Source organism: Myodes glareolus, chromosome 17 (assembly GCF_982192425.1).
Source record: "Myodes glareolus chromosome 17, mMyoGla1.1, whole genome shotgun sequence".
Lineage (NCBI taxonomy): Eukaryota > Metazoa > Chordata > Mammalia > Rodentia > Cricetidae > Myodes > Myodes glareolus.
Genome location: NC_142042.1, coordinates 64,065,523 through 64,084,890, shown reverse-complemented (window position 1 = coordinate 64,084,890; position 19,368 = coordinate 64,065,523).

Here is a 19,368-nt window from a genome sequence, read left to right as displayed (position 1 = left end):
CTATCACCACTGGTGCAGGAGTGGCACGGATGTTCTGAAGGTGACCAACTACTCTGTCTTGGATCTGAGGCCTGTTCCACAGGAGAAAACACATGCATCAGACAGTAGAATGTGCCAAAGCCTACTTAGGAAATCACAGGCCCTGTCAGGTAACCCACTACTGGTTTTTGAAAAACGGACATGCAGCTAGACTCTCTTTTAAATATATATGTGTATGCTCATAGGTCAGGGCAGCTTCCCACCTTGCACAAAGAAGCCTCTCTTGGCAGTGGGTGACTCACAACTAGTAAAAGCACTGAGAAGTGACTTATGAGAGATTACCCCATATTGGGTGTCTATGACACCCACTCTGAGGCCTAGGGACCATTACAGAAGAGGAGTAGAAAAACTGTGGGGCTCCAAACTAGGTCCTCTGCATGTGGGTGGCAGTTTTGTAACCTGCTATGTTTGTGGGACCCCTGCCAGAAGGACCAGGATCTACTCCCAGGCGCATGCACTGACTTTTTGAAACCCATTCCCTATGGTGGGATGCCTTTCTCAGTCTTGATGCAGGGGTGAAGTGCTTGGTACTGTCTCAATTTAGTGTGCCAGGCTTTGTTGACTCCCCATGGAAGGCCTTACCCTTTCGGAGGAGTGGATGGGGGGGATAGTTGGGGGACTAGGAGGAAGAGAGTGAGAGGGAACTGTGGTTGTATGTAAAATGAATAAAAAAATTAAAAAATATTGTTGTCCATCAGTCTATCTTATTGTGCAGCAGGGAACACTTTCTCTTCTCTGAGACAACTTTGTTCTGTCTTTCCTTCTGCTTGCCTCTGTTGACCAGCCCTGGTTATATCTTGTTCAGTTGTTGGGCTGTCTCAGACACCAAAAATGAATCAGGAAGACTTTCTTCCTTCTCTTTCAAATAACGAAGGGGACACTCTAAAAACCAGGATGTTTGCATGAGTAACTGAGATATTAAACTGGGGTGGGGGGGATCTCAAGTCATTCAAAAAATGCTTAGCCAGTGTGTTTCCTGCTTCTGTCTTCCCTTTGGAAGATGGTTGTCTCACTGAGAACAAGGGCTGTTCTGTGCTGAGGACTGGGGGTCTCCCCAGAGTGAGCTCCACACTGACTGCCCTGGGTGCCCTGGGTGAGCTGACTGCTCCACCTGACTGAGTCTACTGTAGTTTGAGATTGTAGCTGGACTCTCACAGTTAGTAAGGAATTCAACGTTTTTAACAGTTGCGATTGAGTAGGATGTGTGTTGCACACTCTTGTGATCTAAAAGAGCATGCAATTGTCTCCAGAAAGTTAATACTTCTACTACCAAAAAAAAAAACTATTTTTCTAAATTACAGAATTTTTAAGTATTAAAAAAGAAGCAACATATCAATTCAAACAATTCCAAAATTATATCTTAGAAGCTCCTCATGTTTTGTTTAAAAATTGTGAACTAAGACAATACGATGCCAGTTTGAAATTGCTTTTGGACACACATTTACAGCTCTAACCATTGTTCATGACCCCTCAAAGCCTTATATCTGAAATGTTTGTCATAAAAATAAAATTAGAAACTCCTGAGTAGAAACAAAAAACAATTTTGTCTTGCCTCAGCTATTAAACACAAATATATGATAATATTGAATATACTGTAATTCTGCATAAAAAGAAATCATGCCATGTATACATGTATACAACATATGAGCAAACTTCAAAATCATAATATTCAGTGAAAATTTTATGAAACATATATATGATAGATATAAGATCTTTATGGGACCAATAAATACCAAATTCATGAAACTAGGTGTTCTGGAGGGTATGGGGAAAATGTGATGAAGTATATACAAGAACCAAACATCTGTGGATCAAGATACCATTTGTTACATGACTTCCTGTAAGTGTGTGAACCACAGAGTATTTCAAAATAAAAACTTATCTCCAAAGACAAGTCTTAGAATGCCCAGCAATAGCTGCTCTTGGGGATAAATGCTCTGACCAGTTAGTCCACGACATACTTGGTTTAGCATGTCCCAGTTTTTTACATAAACTTCTCAACACATCAATTTGTGATGACAGTCATCAGCTGAGTCACACAGCAAGCATTCTGGCTGTCCTACAACTCACCTGGGCCTTTGCCCGTCATGTTCCCAAAAGGAAAACGCACTTGTTTCTGTTGTAAGTTAATAATCTAGCACTCCGGTTCTCATGCTTCCCTGGCGAGGTAAGCTACAATGAAGGAGACTTTCTGACTCTCACCAAGTCCAAGGTTCTAATATCAATGTGTCTCTGGGCCTACAAGAAAAAAGCAGGCCCAGACCCTGGCTTTTTCTACACAACACTTCCAACCTTATTCCTTGCCTTTCAAATTTCCGGGGGTAAGTAACATAAAAATATTTTTCTTTTTTGTTCTCTTTGTTTAGTTTTTTCAAGACAGGGTTTCTCTGTAGCTTTGGAGCCTGTCCTGAACTAGCTCTTGTGGACCAGGCTGGCCTTGAACTCACAGAGATCCACCTACCTCTGCCTCCCTGAGTGCTAGGATTAAAGGCGTGCGCCACCGCTTCCCAGCTATAAAAACCTTTCTAAGAAAAAGAAAAAAGAATTTCAAATAAGTATTTAGCTATATAGCTAGGCCAAGTTTATTACAATATTTTTTTTTCTTCTTATGCCTCCATAATCTCAGAAACAAACCGTTGCTGCTAAAAGAGGAGAAAAGGGAGCTAAGTAACTTGGGCAGGATGTCAACATCTTCGCCGGGGGCTGGATCTCATTTCTGAAGATAAGGGAAGAGGTTCTGATTCTCCAGGTTTTTTTCCCTGGTATATCCAGGTGCAATCTGGAAGGCAGATTTATACTAAGCAAAAACCTGATGGTCCACTTTGCTAACTATAAAGTTAAAACACTGGAACCGGTAATCATGGGAAATTCTCTCCCACTTGATCAATTCATTTCAAAAATATCCAAGGTTCTGAGCTTTAGAGCAAGTGAATTTCAGTAGTAAAGCCTCATTACCACACTACGATCACCCGAAAACTTCAATAATTCTTCCTGAAAGGGAAGGAACAATTCAGAAGTCTTATTCAATAGGTAATACAAGCTGGGGGCATTACTTTCCGCATGGTACCCGGTATAAACTACTGAGCAAACTGTCACTCAGTTTTACTCTCACAGCAAGCCAACGCTTTATGGCATTATAATCATTTTGTTAAAGGGAAAACAGACTCTGAAAAGTTAAGAGGCTTGTTTTCACAAGCAAAGATTTGACATCCAAGTAGACAGGTCTGTTCCCATCACACCATCATCCACTCCAGTAATTAAACCACAGACATCTAAGGCCGGAGCAGCCTCCTCTTTCTGGACACTGCTGGAAACATAATTAGTTTCCATCTTTTTCCTACCCTCATTGCAAACACACTTAATTTCTTTGAGGGAACATTGAGAAACAACTTTACTCACCGGCAATACACTCAGTAATTTCCAAGGGTGGATCCCTGCTGTAGACAACTCATCTCACATTTTATTTAGCTTATCACATTAATTGGACTTATTAGTCTTAATTCCAGGTGGCATTTTGTGACCTAGTCCTTAGTTCATGTCCTATTTGAAGTTCAACATTTACTAATGATTAACAGCCATGCATAGCTTTGTATCCTTTTTAAGAGCCTATATACAACCCTCCTAATGGCCAAATTTCTGCTCCGCTTCCCTATCTGCTCCCAAGCTCTCAGAATACCCCACTCTGAGCACTGAATTCCATCTGAGGATCTTTGAGTAGCAGCCCCCTCTCTGACTGGCCTTTTCTATAAGCCAAAACCAGAACATCCCAGATGTTAACTATCTTAAATCACAAGGCTCATAGATACACAGAGTCATGATGGATCAACTATCCAATATTTTTTGAAGTCACAGCCAAAGAAAGAAACTTCATGCCTAACTCACATTAGGAAAAGTGAATTCAGAGATCAAAGAATGTTTTTTTGGGACTGAAGCATTCAGGGGAAAAATATCTAAAATTATGGCTATAAAAACAAGTTAGAAGCATGTATTACAGGGTTTTAAATAGTAACATTTCAGGTAGACAGAGAAGAAAAGTTCGTGAAAAACATGGGAAGATGAATCAAAAGAGAATAAAAACCAAGGATTTCTGAGAGAATGATAAGAAATTGGCAAGATAATAAAATGCATTTTTAAAGTAACAGTTGGTGGAGGAGGTTCTTCTGTTCATGTGTTGCTTTCATTGGTTAATGAATAAAGAAACTGCTTTGGGCCTGATAGGGCAGAACTTGGGTAGGCAGAGATGACAGAACCGAATGCTGGTAAGAAGGACAGAGTAGGGGACGCCATGGATTCTCTGCCTGAGACGGAGACTGGTTAGAATCTCCGGTTAGCCACAGGCACGCGGCAATACACAGATTAATGGAAATGGGTTAAACTAATATGTAAGAGTTAGCCAATAAGAAGTTAGAGCTAATAGCCAAACAGTGTTTTAATTAATACAATTTCTGTGTGATTATTTCAGGTGTTAGCTAGCCGGGCACCTAGGGTAAACAAGAGGCCCTCTCCCTCTCCTTGTAACAAACAGTTAAACCATAATGTATTGGGGTTTTTGGTTTTTTGATTGGTTGGTTGTTTTTATTTTTTCTTGGTTTTTTGAGACAGGTTTCTCTGTGTAGTTTTGGAACCTGTCCTTGCACTCGCTCTGTAGACCAGGCTGGCCTCGAACTCACGGAGATCCACCCACCTCTGTCTCCAAAGTGCTAGGATTAAAGGTGTGCACAACCAACTCCAGCTCATAATATGCTGTTGAATAGTAGATAGATAACTGCATAAGCAGCCCATAGACAAATCCATATATGCACACGTAGATATATACTAAAATTGGTCATGTAGATTCTCTGATACAAAGTTGCTATGTGACGTACTTGAGGAAGTATAATAAAAGTTTGGGAGATGGTTCCACAGATAAGAGAGCTTGCTGCACAAACGGGAGGGTGTGAGCTCTTCCCCTTAGCACACATGCAAAACGTTGGGCATGGGCATGCACCGCAGCATCATGGGAGGCAGAGACAGGAGGATGACTGGGGCTTCCTGGCTGCCAGTGTAGCTCCAGTTCAGTGAAGTTCCCACATCAAAGGAATAAGGTCAAAAGAGGCAGGCAGGGGTTGGAGAGATGGCTGAGTAGTTAAGAGCATTGGCTGCTCTTCCAGAGGACCTGGGTTCCAGGAGTTTCAACACATATATGATGGGGAACCTCCTTCAGTCGATGGCCTTTGAGAGGCTGGACCAATTTGGATGTGGCCATGGGTACCAAAAGGCCAGCAGGACCGCATGCTCACCATCTTGCTCCCCTCTCGCCACACCTGGATGTTGGATTCTGTTCCTGTTCTTCGTTGTGATCTGTGAGTTCTCTTTTAATAAAATAAAAAAAAAAATATACCGTGGGATTGTTCCCCCCCTTCCCATCTGACACGTTCCCCTTCACACATAAAATAAATAGTTTCTTTTTAAAAAGGGGCAGGTGGGACACCTGGCCTTCTCCCCAGCCTCCATGTGTGCATCTGCATGCATACATACATATATAATAAACACATGACACGTATACAATTTTTTAAAATTATACTTATATAATAAGTTTTAATGACTGTCTTTACCACTGTTTGTAATTATTGCAAGTTAGTTTGGGAAGGAAATATTGTTTGGTAAATTTAGTGGTAAATAGTATGACTGTAGGCAAGAAAAAAGAAAGAAAGAAAGAAAGAAAGAAAGAAAGAAAGAAAGAAGGAAGGAAGGAAGGAAAAGCTGTACAGAAAAATAATGTGATCGAAACATGAGAGATACTGAATGAAGAACTACTGAATAAATCATGCTTACAAACCTAAGAGAAGCAGAATATAGAATTAAGGTACAGTCAATACCAGAGAAGGGAATTTTGTTAACTCAAAAAAGTAGAAAAAAATGCAGAAATAAAATCAAAGTCAGCGTGGTGGTGCATGCCTGTAATTCCAGTGTTCAGAAAGCTGAGGCAGGAAGACTGCCATGGCTTTGAGAACACCATGGCTAGATAACTAGTGTTTTAAAAACTGAAACCAAGCCAGGCAATGGTGGTGCACGCCTTTAATCCCAGCACTTGGAAGGCAGAGGCAGACAGATCTCCATGAGTTTGAGGCCAACCTGGTCTGCAGAGTGAGTTCCAGGACAGGCTCCAAAGAAACCCTGTCTCGAAAAAAAATAAATAAAACCAAAAAAAAATGTTATCAAGACTATCTACAGAAAAATCAGCTTTGGAAGAGAACAGGCTGTCATACTGCTATGACAGAAAAGGAGGTTAAGATGAGGGAAGCCAGCAGCACAGGAGCTGAGACAGGGGCATTAGTGCCCAGCCAGTGTACGCTACAAAAGGAATCCCCAGCAGTTCTCACAGAGTGAGAGCTGTCCCTCTTTTTTTTTTTTTTGAAAAAAGGGTTTTTTAAAAAGTGAGGGTACATGTATACGTTTGTTTGATGGTTGTTTCTAAAGCAAGCTCTCCCTGGGATGAGCTGCATCAGTATCACACGATAATTATTTGAAAGGGAAAATGCTTGGACACCATCACAGATGTATTTAATTCGTATCTAGTGATGGGCCCAGAAATCTGCATTTTAGTTTGTAGCCCAGTAGAAAGCAAAGCTGGCCCTTTGCCTGACCACTGCTGTGTCTCCGTACCAAATCCCACCACCACTAGAAAGAAAAATCTTTAGTCTGAGATAAATTGAAAACGGGAGAAAGATTCTACTTAACACTAATCTTCCAAAACCAGTAGAGCTTTGACACCTTTCCTATAAATTGCTAAAACTGAGTGACTTTATCCCCAGTTTTTGTAATACAGGTTCGAGAATCATGTGAAGGAATTGGTATTTGGCTTGTGTAAGACAAGCTACATAACCTCAGTAACCTACTGGACTTGGCGTGTGTGTGTGTGTGTGTGTGTGTGTGTGTGTGTGTGTGTGTGTGTGCGTGTGCATGTATGCGTGTCTGTGTGTGTATGTATGAGCATGCATACATGTGTGTGTATGAGTGTGTGTGCATGTGCATGTGCATGCGCATGTATGTGTGTCTGTGTGTGTATGTATGAGCACGCATACGTGTGTGTGTGTGCATGTATGCGTGTCTGTGTGTGTATGTATGAGCATGCACACATGTGTGTGTATGAGTGTATGTGCATGTGCATGTATGTGTGTCTGTGTGTGTGCATGTATGAGCACGCATATGTGCGTGTGTGTGTGTGTGTGTGTGTGTGTGTGTGTGTGTGTGTGTTTGAGGTGGGAATGAAATGTTTTTAATCCACATAAGAATTCTTCTCAAGACTTGACTCATAATGCTTTTTTAAACAATCCCCCCATTTTAGCAAGGTAGCAAAGATAAGGAAAGAGGGAAGAGAAAGGGAAAAACAAGAGGGAGGTTTGAAAAAAGTACAGGAATGGTCTGAAAACCCTACTATGGTAGACTCAGGAAGTGAGAAAGATATTGTCAGGCACTGATCAGGGTTTGAGCAAAGCAGACTGTCTGAAGTCGGCAGAGTAGTTAAGGCAGCATCAGATAACTTTACTAGAACCCAGAAGCCTGGCAAGAACAGGAAATTGAATAAAGTAATAAAGTTAAATTAATACCAAAGTTAAGGTTGTCGGATTGTACAAGGAAAGGAAAAAGGGCTGAGGATATTCAATTGTTTCTACAGAGGGTACAGGTATGGAAGACAGAGGTGCTGGGTCCTACAGAGGATACAGGTACGGAAGACAGAGGTGTTGGGTCCTACAGAGGGTACAGAAGACAGAGATGCTGGGCCCTACAGAGAGTACAAGTACGGAAGACAGAGGTGCTGGCAGAGGTGCTGGGCCCTACAGAGGGTACAAGTACGGAAGACAGAGGTGCTGGGCCCTACAGAGGGTACAGGTACAGAAGACAGAGGTGCTGGGCCCTACAGAGGGTACAGAAACAAAAGAAAGAGGTGCTGGCGGAGGTGCTGGGCCCTACAGAGGGTACAGGTACAGAAGACAGAGGTGCTGGGCCCAAACCGTGCACATGTGAAGAGATGGGTAACTTCATAATCATGCTTTGTAGACAAGGCCTTAACTTTATATACTCAACTAGAGCAGAGAAGCCATGCCTTGTTAATAGTGGTAACTTATCAGACTAAAGGAAACTGTGCGGCAGGCTAGGAGCTGTGGAGCAATTGCCTTCACAATAAATCATCCAAGAGAAAAATGATTAAGCTTTTCAACATGTACACTAAAGCTGCCATAAATCCAAGGCTGTGTACCCTACCTACGACATAGTTCATGTCACCTACAAAACCCATTCCCAGTCAGATTCACTAGCCCACCCTGGCATCACCATGAACAACTGAGCTCCAATAGGAAAAGCAAAGCTATACAGATAAAAGGAAAATCCAGATCCTAGTAGAGCCAGGGTCTGCAGCAAGTATTAAAGAAATGTGTAGGAATGTATCTTGGCACTATAACTAAAGGAGGAGGTAATGCAGGAGAAGTAGTTGTTTGACTGCAAACACGGAAAAGTAGCTCTAAGTATTTTATCTGATTGTCATTTGAAGAAGTCTAAGAATGGGGGTGGACAGGAATAAAAGGGACAAGCAGGGTGGAGAAGGAAGTGAGAGGGAAAATTGGGGCTTAGTCCATTTACCATCATTATCTGTGATCTCTCAAAGGAGGTGGTGTGGGCAGCAAAAGGTTTGACCAGGACTGGGCTAGATGAGGAGAATCATCGTGAATGGCAGGCCGCTCTCATTGCAGCTGAAATAAAATTCTTTTCTCCTCCCTGCCTTGGGAAATGACGAGTGTGACTTGGTTTGTGCTGCAGTGACACGCTTATCTATTACTGACACCAACCACAGTGCAACAGGATTGAGGTCCAGAATTCCAAACGTGTAAATGATGGGATGAAAGCCATGGGGCGGAGTTGACCAACTGAGAGACTCTATAGAGACCATATGTAACTATGCGATTTTTCCATTGCTCAGAGGTGCTCACTGGGGGTTAGCTGGTACAAAAGTCCAATTCATTTAATAATCCATGCATTCCTAGTTTGTGGGAGAATTGTCTGTATTCTGTCAATCATGTTTTAAATAAACGCTGATAAGCCAGGCAGGAGGTGTAGGTGGGAAAATCAGACAGGAAGTGGAAATGATGCAGGGAGAGCAGGAGAATTCTGGGGAGGAGGAAGTTGATTCCTCCCACTCCTGCCCAGATCACCGAAGCAGCAGGATGTGAGCTACCCCACTGAAAAAGGTACTGAGCCACATGGCTAAAATAGATCAGAAAAATGGGTTAGTCAAGATGTGAGCGTTAGCTAATAAGTAGCCTGACCTAATGGGCCAATCAGCATTATAACTTACAGAGTCCTGTGTGTGATTTTTCTGTGGGACTGAACAGCTGGGGGGCCGGGCAGGACAGAAACCCCCAACAAACAAGCAGGCCCTTCACGTTACACTAGTTCAAAATTACACCCACCAGAGTGGACAATTATAAATGTCCCCCAATATTCTTAGCTGACTGGTTCCAGGACCCAAAGGTCTCAAAATTTGCAGCTGCTCAATTCCATTATAGAACGTGACAGATCACTGCAGAAAACCTACATGGTTCTCTCCTGTATATCATCTACACTCATCTCTAGACTATTTGTAGCACCATATATATATATATATATATGTATATATATATAGTAAATGCTGCATACATACGTGTTAGCCACTGTTAGGGCATATTTGGCGTGTCTCAAGTACTTTTTCTTGTCTGGGGCTGAATGTATAGATGGGAATTCACAGATACCGACAGCTAACCATACTTTTATTTATCTTTGCCGCCCCAAGTACCTCCCATTTTCCAAGTATTTGCACAAATGACTCGATCCATGCAACAGTCTTTCTTATGCACATGAAAGCACCACACAGCTGGGGCATGATGCACAGGGTCATCAGAGGCAGAGGCAGACAACCCTCTCTGAGTTCTGGGAGATCAGGGGAGTCAGAGCTACATACTGAGATGCTGTCTCAAAAAAACAAATCAAAACAAAACAAAATCCAAAGTTCCACACAGTCTAAGTATGGCCCTACCTTAACCATGGCACTATACTAGCCTATTTTGTGTGAGAAGACAATGTATAATGAACACTGAAAATGGATAAAATATACAATATTCCATAGAACATGAAAGAAACTATTACATATATGTAAGATTTTGAAGCCTAACATCAAATAAAAGTCATTACCAATTATGAACAGTACTTGACATATATCCTAAAACTAACAAAAATTACATATATACACACATAAACCCATTCACTGAATCTTTGTTTGCTTTATTGATTTTGATTTTTCGAGACAGTGTTTCACTGTGTAGCTCCAGATGTCCTGGATCTCACCCTGTAGACCAGGCTGGCCTCAGACACACAGAGATTCACCTGCCTCTGCCTCCCGAGTGCTGGAATTGAAAAAGTGTGCAACCACCACCCAGCTCATTCACTAAATTCTTAGTAGTAGTTGCTTCTGAGATTAGAATTTAGTGATAGGGTATGGTGGATTTAAATATGCCTGCAATGTTTTATTCATTTTAATATAGTTAATATATCTTGAAAGAAATGACAATATCTCTACATATAATTACTCAAAACAAAAAAAAAGCTATTTCTTGAAACAGAATTTCACTCTACAGCCCTAGCTCAGTCCATAGACCTTGAACCCACAGAGATCCACCCACCTCTACCTCAGAGTGCTAAGGGTAAAGGCATATGCCACCACACCTGGCCAAAAAAAAAAATCCTAAGAAATAGATGTAGTAGGAACTCGAGAGTTAGGAGTTAGTAAGAGAGTTAGGAGGTTATGGTGTGGTGTGTTGGTCAATAAGGAGAATTTCAGAGTTCACAGCTTCAGAGGTGGAACAATTATGGTGATGACAAGGTCCAAGGGTGGCAACTGGATGGCAGCTGAAGTGGAGTCCAAGGGTGGCAACTGGATGGCAGCTGATGTGGAGTCCAGGGTATGGCCAACTGGATGGCAGCTGATGTGGAGTACAGGGTATGGCCAACTGGATGGCAGCTGATGTGGAGTACAGGGTATGGCCAACTGAATGGCAGCTGATGTGGAGTACAGGGTATGGCCAACTGAATGGCAGCTGATGTGGAGTACAGGGTATGGCCAACTGAATGGCAGCTGATGTGGAGTCCAGGGTATGGCCATTTGAATATCAGCTGATGTGGAGTCCAGGGTATGGCCGTTTGAATGACAGCTGAAATGGAGTAGAGAACATGGTCATTTGAATGTCAGCTGAAGTGGAGTCCAGGGTATGGCCGTTTGAATGACAGCTGAAGTGAAGTAGAGGTGGAAACCAGTGCGGCATAAGAAATGCATGATGCAGATGTGTCACCAGCATGGTTGCTAAGATTTTCCAGAATGATGACGAAGGAGACAGTTGCCATATGATTATAGGATAAGGAGATTAACTGAGGGAAAAGTGAGGATAAAGAGGGTGGAGTGTGCATCAACGTATGAGTAGTTGTTGAAAGAAGCCACAGTGGTGAGTGAAAAAAACAAAGACAGAAACAAAACCATGTCCATACCACAGTGTGATGGAGGGGAGAAAGAAAACCTGCCCTTGGCTCTGCTGAAAAGCACCTTCATTCAGGCAAAATCCAGTACCAGTTAAGGTGAGGAGGCGGTTACATCAAAAATCCCATTGAGAGTACTGGAGAGATGGCTCAGCAGTAAAGAGCATGGACTGCTCTTCCAGAGGACCCAGGTTTGACTCCCAGCATCCACATGGTGGTTCACAACCGTCTGTAACTCCAGTACCAGTGGGATCTGACTCCTTTGGGCCTCTCCAGGTACTGTATACTTGTGGTGCACAGACATGTGAGCAAAACAGCTATACACAGAATGAAATGAAAAGAAAATCCCATTGAAACTCTAAATTTCTAACTCACTGACCCATAACTATATGTACAGTCATAACAGCAGATTTGTGCACACATGTAATATATAAACTTGAGTCCATATTGTGGTGGAAATAAAACTGCCAACTGCACCAAAGAGGAGAGACTGCATAAACAAATTTATCAAAAAGCCAGAGGCCGGGGCTGGAGAGATGGCTCAGTGGTTAAGAGTACTGACTGCTCTTCCAGAGGACCTGGGTTCAATTCCTGGCACCCACATGGCAGCTAACAACTGTCTGTAACTCCAAGATCTAACACCCTCACACAGAGATACATGCAGGCAAAATACCAATGTACGTTAAATAAATAAATTTAAAAAAAAAAAGCCAAAGGCCAATTGATAAGGTGTTCATCCTTGGGAAATAAGGTTGACACAGAGTGAAATAACCTGAGGGAGCAGAAGATAAAGTTCCAAATATTTTCAATGAGTGGTGTGATTCTGGTTCAGGAAATGGTCTTGGTTCTGGGATCAATTCTTACTAAGATTCAAAGAGCAACTAGAGAGAAGAATAACTGACCAAGAGAGAGACTTGAGGTTTTAAACACCAAAATTGATCCATAGAAGGGGGAAAGCAACACACTGCAACTTCGAAGATAGAGTTGGAAGAGTGAGCACATTAGAATAGGAAAGTAAAGATGATCCAAGAGAACAAAACTAACTGCTACTTCCCAGTGTGTGATCCCAGTTTGGGACTGAGTTTCTCTCACTTCTGCTCCATAGCCATGAAGGACCTCCCTACAAAGCTGGAGCCATGGTGGTAACCCCAGGAATGGGCAACATAATGACATCAGTGCTAATCTGAGACCTCACACTCTTCAAGACAGATTTATACTGTATCCACTCATCGCCCCTCAGTTTAATCTAGAGCATGAAGATCACAGGTCCCTCACACTATATCTTTGTTTTTCTTCAATTCCTCTTGACTCTTGTCTGAGGACCTTAAGGATACACCACAGGAAGTCAAAAAAGGGGCTGGGACAACCTCAAAATAGTGCATGTATCTAACCGCAGCTGTTTCTACAGCACTGAAATAGTTCACTTCGAAGCATCTGAATATTTAGCAAACTAAATTTTTTTATTTTATTTTTTAAAAAGAGAAAACAAACTTCCTCCCTTCCTCCCATTCCTCCACCCCAGCCTCCATGTACTCCCCAGAGAGGGCAAGGCACATTGTTCCAAGGAATACTATATTCAGGCTGAGCAAGGTATCCCTCCAAAGACAATGGGTTCCAGAAAGCTAGTACAAGCAGCAGGGACAAACCCTGCTGCCACTGCCAGTGGCCCCTTGCAGTCTGCCCCAGCCATACAACTGTCACCCACATTCAGGAGGTCTAGCTTGGTCCTATGTTGTCTCCTTCCCTGTTCGACTGGAGTTGGTGAGCTCCCATTAGTTCAGGTAAGCTATTTCAGTGGGTGTCTCCATCATGGTTCATCTTCTCACTCTTTGCACTCTTCAACTAGACTTTGGGAACTCAACCTGCTCTGCTACAGGTCTCTGCCCTGTCTCCAGCAGTTGCTGGATGAAAGCTCTATGATGACATTTAGACAGTTGGTGTGGGTTTTCCCTCTGTATGCTGTGAATACCATTGGTTAATAAAGAAACTGTCTTGGGCCTGCGCAGGGAATAGAGGTAGGCAGAGAAAACTAAACTGAATGCTGGGGAAAAGGAGCTGGAGTCAGAAAGAAGCCATGTAGCCCTGCCAGAGACAGATGGCGGATGGAACTTTAGCCAATAAGCCACAGCCACATGGCAATACACAGATTAATAGAAGTGGGTTAAATTCATATGTAAGAGTTAGACAATAAGAAGCTAGAGCTAATGGGCCAAGCAGGGATTTAATTAATACAGTTTCTTTGTGATTATTTTGATTTTGGGTGGCCAAGACGAACAAGCAGAGAGCAGCTGGGAACCAACAAGAAACCCCCTGCAACCAATTGATGCCCAGTGTGGTGTACTAAATCCATGTAAAACCTGACTACAGAGCAAGGCCAGTTTAGATCAGTACCCCATTTTTAATTTTGAAATTTTGATATTTAATGTGTTGAATTCTTTATATATTTTAGAGATCAGTACTTTGTCTGATGTGGGCTTGGTGGAGATCTTTTCCCATTCAGTCGGCTTCCTTTTTGTCTTATTGACTGTGTCCTTTGCTTTACAGAAGCTTCTCAGTTTCAGCAGGTCCTATTTATATTGTTGCTCTCAGTGTCTGTGCATTGGAGTTGTATTTAGGAAGTGATCTCCTGTGCCCATGCATTGAAGGCTACTTCCCACTTTCTTTTCTATCAGGGCCAGTGTGGTCAGATTTATATTGAGGTCTTTAATCTATTTGAATTTGAGTTTTGTGCATGGGGATAAATATGGATCTATTTGCATACTGTTTGTCAGTATTTATTTGCAACATGTCTACATGTTGACATCCAGTTATGCGAGCACCATTTGTTAAGATGCTTTCTTTTTTCTATTGCATAATTTTAGCTCTTTGTCAAAAATCAGGTGTGTTGATTAATATTTGGGTCTTTGATCCCAGTGGTCAACCTGTCTGTTTTTATGGCCAATGCCAATGTCATGGATGGTAATGCCTACAGAAGTTCCTTTATTGTACAGGATTGTTTTGGCTATCCTGGGTTTTTTGTTTTTCATATGAAATTGAGCATTGTTCTTTCAAGGTCTGTGAAGAATTGTGTTGGGATTTTCATGGGGATTGCACTGGATCTATAGATTGCTTTTGGTAGGACTGTCATTTTTATAATGTTCATCCTACCTATTCAAAAGCATGGAAGAGTTTTCCATTTTCTGATATCTTCTTCAATTTTTTTCTTCAAAGACGTAAAGTTCTTGTTGAGCAGGTCTTTCACTTCTTTAGTTAGTGTTACTCCAAGATATTTTATGTTATTTGCAGCTATTGTGAATGGTGATGTTTTTCTGATTTTATTCTCAGCTTTTTTATCGTTTGTATATAGGAATTTTTTTAGTTGATTTTGCATCCTGCCACATCACTGAAGATGATTATCAGCTATAAGAGTTCCCTGATAGAGTTTTGGGGTCACTTATGTACACTATCATATAATCTGTGAATATCAAAAGTTTGACTTCTTCCTTTTCAATTTGTATCCCCTTGATCTCCTTTTGTTGCCTTATTGCTATAGCTAGAATTTTAAGAACTATGTTGAATAGGTATGGAGAGAATGGACAGCCTTGTCTTGTTCCTGATTTTAGTGGAATTGCTTTGGGTTTCTCTCCATTTAACTTGATATCAACTGTCAACTTGCTGTATATTGCTTTTATTATGTTTAGATATGTTCCTTGTATCCCTGATCTCTCTAAGACCTCCATCATGAAAGGGAGTTAGATTTTGTTGAATGCTTTTCCAGCATCTAATGAGATGATCCTATGGGTTTTTCTTTCAGTTTATTTATATGCTGGATTATACTGATAATTTTTTGTATGTTGAACCATCCTTGCATCTGTGGGATGAAGCTGACTTGATCATCGTGGATGATTTTTGTGTTCTTGGATTCTGTTTGCTAGTATTTATTGAGTATTTTTGCATCAATGTTCATGAGGGAGATTTGCCAGTGATTTTCTTTCTTGGTTGAGTCTTTGTGTGGTTTCGGTATCAGGGTAATGTAGCCTCATAAAGTTTGGCAATGTTTCTTCTGTTTCTATTACGTGGAACACTTTGAGGAGTATAGGTATTAGTTCTTCTTTAAAGCTCTGGTAGAATTCTGTACTGAAACCATCTGGCCCTGGGCTTTATTTGGTTGGGAGGCTTTTGATGACTACTTCTATTTCTTTGAAGATTATAGGTTTATTTAAATTGTTCACCTGATCCTGATTTAATTTTGGTATGTGGTACCTATCCAGAAAACTGTCCATTTCTGTTATATTTTCCAATTTTGTGGAGTACAGGTTTTTGTCGTATGACCTAAGGGTTCTCTTGATTTCCTCTTTGTCTGTTATGTCCCCTTTTTATTTCTGATTTTGTTAATTTGGATATTCTCTCTCTGCCTTTTGATTAGTTTGAAAAGGATTTGTCAGTCTTGTTGATTTTCTCAAATAACCAGCTCTTTGTTTCATTGATTCTTTGTAATACATTGTTTTCTTTGTAAAACAATGTTTTCTTTGTTTTTATTTTATTGATTTCAGCCCTCAGTTTGATTATTTTTCTGTTGTCTACTCCTCCTAGGTGAGTCTGCTTCTTTTGTCATAGAGCTTTCAGATATGCTGTTAAGTCACTAGTGTGATATTTCTCCACTTTCTTTATGTAGGCACTTAGTGCTATGAACTTTCCTCTTAGCACTACTTTCATAGTGTCCCATAGACTTGAATACATTGTGCCTTTATTTTTATTGAATTATAGGAAGTCCTTAATTTCTTTCTTTTTTCTTCTGTGACCCAGAGGTGTTCAACTGAGCACTGTTCAATTTCCATGAGTTTGTAGGCTTTCTGCAATTAATATTGTTGTTAAATTCTTACTTTAAACCATGGTGATTTGATAAAATACAGGGTGTTATTTCAATTTTTTTTAACCTGCTGAGGTTTGCTTTGTTACCGAGTATGTGGTCAGCTTTAGAGAAGGTTCCATGAGGTGCTGAGAAGAAGGTCTATTCTTTTGTGTTTGGGTAAAATGTTCCGTAGATGTCTGTTAAGTCCATTTGAGTCATGACATCTGTTAGTTCTCTTATTTCTCTGTTAAGTTTCTGTCTGGTTGACCTGTCTACTGGGGAGAGTGGGGAATTGAAGTCTTCTACTGTTAATGTGTGGGGTTTGATGTGCGATTTAAACTTTAGTAATATTTCTTTTACATATGTGGGTGCTCTTGTATTTGGGGCATAAATGTTGAGGATTGAGACTTCATGTTGATGGATTGTTCCTGTGATGAGTATAAAGTGACTTTCTCCATTGCTTTTGATTGATTTTAGTTTGAAGTCTATTTTGTTAGATATTAGGATAAATATTAAGATTGCTTCTTAGGTCCATTTGATCAGAAAATATTTTCCCAATCCTTTACTCTGACGTAACGTCTGTCTTTGAGATTGAGGTGTGTTTCTTGTATGAAGCAGAAGGCTGGATCCTGCTTTCATATCCATTCTCTTAGCCTGTGTCTTTTTATAGGTGAAATGAGTCCACTGATATTAAGAGATATTAATGACCAGTGATTATTAATTCCTGTTATGTTTTAGTGGTAGTGCTTGTGTGTTTCCTTTTTGGGGGGTGCTGGTATGAGGCTATCTGTTGTCTATGTTTTTGTGGGTGCAGCTAGTTTCCTTGGGTTGGAGTTTTCCTTCTAGTGCTTTCTATAGGGCTGGATTTGTGGATAGGTATTGTTTAAATCTAGTCTTGTCATGGAATATCTTGTTTTCTCCATCGATGGTGATTGAAAGCTTTGCTGGGTATAATAGTCTGGGCTTACATCTGTGGTCTCTTAGTGTCTGCAGCACATCTGTCCAGGACCTTCTGGCTTTTATGGTTTCCCTGAGAAATCAGGTGTAATTCTGATAGGTCTGCCTTTATATGTTACTTGACCTTTTTCCTTTGCCGCTCTTAATATTCTTTCTTTATTCTACATGCTTTGCGTTTTGATTATTATTATATGGTAAGGAAACTTTTCTTTTTTGATACAGTCTATTTGGTGTTTTGTAAGATTTTCATATCTTCATAAAGATATTGTTCTTTAGGTTGGGAAAGTTTTCTTTTATTATTTTGTTGAATATATTTTTATGCCTTTGAGCTGGATTTCTTCTCCTTCTTCTATCCCTATTATTCTAAAGATTGGTCTTTTCATAGTGTCCCAGATTTCCTGGATATTTTTTATTAAGAATTTGTTAGATTTAACATTTTCTTTGATGTTTTCTCAACAGTATTTTCAACACCTGAAATTCTCTCTTCCATCTCTTGTATTCTGTTGGTTATGCTTTCCTCTGTAGTTTCCATCCATTTACTCAGATTTTTCCACTGCTGCACAATTAATAAAAACTCAGGGTCAGAAATTTGCAACCTGAAGATTTGAAAAGCAAAGCACCCAGCCACTGGCTCTTACCTTGACCTCAGGCTGAAATGGCAATCCTACCTCCCAGAATCTCAAGATGAAATTATGTGTCTTAGAGCTGTTTAGCCCCATTTTATATTCCTCTCTAGGGCTGGAGTCAAAGACATGAACCATTGGGATTAAAGGCATACACCACCCAATTTCTGTGGCTACTAGGGTGGCTACTGGGATTAAAAGCACATGTAATTGTGGCTACTGGGATCAAAGGTATGTGTTACCATAATCTGGTCTGTAAGGCTGACCAGTGGAACTGGTTTTACTCTCAGATCTTTAGGCAGTATTTATTTATTAAAATACACTTAAAATGTCACTACATTCCATTTCCAGAATTCCGTTGGTTTGTGTTTTTTTTTATTGCCTCCATTTCAGTCTTCAAGTCTTGAACTGTTTGAACTGTTTGCTTCACCTGTTTGATTGTTTCCCCCCCCCCCTTGGCTTTCTTTAAGAGTTAATTAATTAATAATTAATTAATTTCTTCCCATTTTTGTTTGTCTTTTCCTCCACTTCTTTAAGGGAGCTTTTCATTTCCTCTTTAAAGGTCTTCATCATCCCCATAGAGTTATGTTTAAAATCGTTTTCTTCTGCTCCTTCTGGTTTAGGATGAGAGAGAGAGAATAAGAGGTAGGGGAGTAATGCGAACTCATTAACAACATGCCTCTCTTCCCTGGGTTTAGACTTGGTTATATTCTCTTACAAAGCAAAAACAAGACAGTGCCAGAGTTCTCTCTGTGTTCCGGGCAGCCTGCAGAGAGTAACATTTCCTTGTGTTGGATAATCTAGGTCTACATTCCAATGGAAGCAATCCCATCTGCATCTGGAGCCTCCCTCTAGAGCAACTGCCAACTCCTGAGGAATTCAGTCCTCACTCAACAAACCTCAACTGCCCTTCAAATGACACCCTTAGTCACACCTTAAAAAGGTCAGTTCCTATGTGATTAGCACCCCAAATGACAACATATTAATAGTGAAATGGCTCATTAAGCACTAATAGCTAAGAGCTCTAAGAATTTCCCATGTGTGAGCCCTGCTCTAAGAAGCTCCTGTACACTAACTCCACTAATACTCTTGAAGGTAGGGGTGTTATTCTCCTCCACACATATCAAAGAAGCAAATACCGGGCAGTTAAACCACAGGGTATTAACCAGCCACTCTAGGCGCACAGGCATAGAAAGGGGCAGAGACAGGATTTGGCCTTGGCATCTTAACCATCACGTGATTCGCCACCTAGGAGACAAAACAACTAAGGCAATGGTTTCACTCAGAAATGCACATGGGCAGTTTCCATGTGGCCTGGGCTCGCACTGACTTCCGGCTCCTTTACACTCTCTGTTCATTCATGTTGATGCTTTCAGTCTT